Genomic DNA, 1881 nt, shown 5'->3' with positions numbered 1-1881 from the left:
AAATTAAAATGAACCTGAATATTGATGCCTAATGAAGGTGTGTGTAAGTGTGTGTGTGTGTGTGTGTGTGTGTGTGTGTGTGAGAGAGACACCGTGCGATGACGAGGCTTTAAAGCCGGCCACTCTGGGAGATTACCTCGATATGAGTTACGCACACAGACACACACACACACACACATTTTTGTATTTCCTGTTCCTGCGGTTTGAGTCCCGGTGCCCGCAGGTGTCGATGAACCGTGACTCATCGTTTCTGCAGATTTAAAAGTGCATTATATTAAATTATTACTGATATATTTAAAGGAATAGTTGTGATGCGCTGAAGTTTGGTCGCTGTGAAGCGTCGGTGGTGAAGAGGAAGGGCGACAGCACGGTTCCCTGGGGGGCGCCGATGCTGCTGATCAGACGGTCAGACACACAGTTTGGTAATCTCACACACTGCGGCCCGCCCGTCAGACAGTCACTGACCCATGTGACGAGAGGAGAAGCCACCTGCATGTTCTCCAGCTTGGCCGTCAGCAGCTCGGGCTGGATGGTGTTAAAGGCGCTGGAGAAGTCGAAGAACATGACGCGGACAGCGGTGTTGGGTCTGTCCGGGGGGGGGGGGAGGGGGTAGGCTTCCTGCAGCAGGTAGATGAGTGCATCATCAACCCCACACTAGGGGTCTGAGGTGTGCAAGAACCAGCCTCTCCATGAGCAGGTGGTGTAACCTGGTGTCTGCTGCGGGGGTGTGGGGGGGGGTTGTAATGTCCTGCAGACGGGGAAATTCTTTTGTCACAGCAGCAACAGAATATGACAAAATAAGGTAAAAAAATAGGAAAAAATAAGTAATAAAATTAAATTTAAAAAGGCAAGAAATGGAAATAGACATATATACATATTGAGATGATGTAGTGCAGTTGTTCTTGTTTGGTTTGTTTTGTAATAATATAATATGGAGTGAATAAATATGAGTAAATAACCAAATAGTGCAAAAAACAGAAGTGACCATAGTACAGGCATATTGCACAGTGCAGGGGACAGGATCAGGTCAACAGTCTATTGGGAGCAGTGCTGATTGTAAAGTCTGACAGCAGCAGGAAGGAAGGACCTGCGATACCTCTCCTTCACACACTTAGGGTGCATCAGTGTGTTGCTGAAGGAGCTGCCCAGTGCTGTGAGAGCGACCTGCAGGGGATGGGACTCCTGCACCAGCAGCCATGACAGCTTGTCCATCATCCTGCTCTCTCCCACCACCTGGAGAGTCCACAGGGCGTCCCAGGATGGAGCCGGCCTTCTGGATAAGTTTATCAAGTCTCCTCCTGTCTGCGGCTGATGTGCTGCTGCTCCAGCAGACTACTCCATAGAAAATGGCTGATGCCACCACAGAGTCATAGAAGGAGGTCAGGAGTGCCCCCTGCACTCCAAAGGACCTGAGCTTCCTCAGAAGGTCCAGTCTGCTCTGACCTTTCGTAGAGCTGTGGGAGGGTTGTGGGGCTGGTGTGGAGCTGTGGGAGGGTTGTGAGAAGAGGTAGTTGCTCGGAGGAGCAGCAGGGGGGCTGTTGGGGGAGCTGGGGTCAAACCTGTTGAAAAACAGGTCAAAGTCGTTCGCACGTTGTTCATTTCCCTCGGCTGTTCCTCCTCCTCTCCTCTGGAAGCCGTGATCTCACTCATCCCCCTCCAGACCTCCCTGGTGTCGTTGTTCTCCAGTTTGGACTCCAGTCTTCTCCTGTAGTTCTCCTTCTCTCTGAACACGCCTGAGCTCTGCACGCTCCCCTGACCTGAGGACTGAGTAGGGCCTTCAGGTCGCTGGTAACCCGGGGTTTGTTGTTTGGGTAACAGCGGACCTCTTTACTGGGGATGGTGTCTCCGGCGAGGACATTGACGGCATCACTGGTTGCGTCT

The sequence above is a fragment of the Echiichthys vipera genome (genome assembly GCF_963691815.1).
Source record: "Echiichthys vipera genome assembly, chromosome: 21".
Taxonomy (NCBI): Eukaryota; Metazoa; Chordata; class Actinopteri; order Perciformes; family Trachinidae; genus Echiichthys; species Echiichthys vipera.
This window is presented reverse-complemented; position numbering follows the sequence as displayed.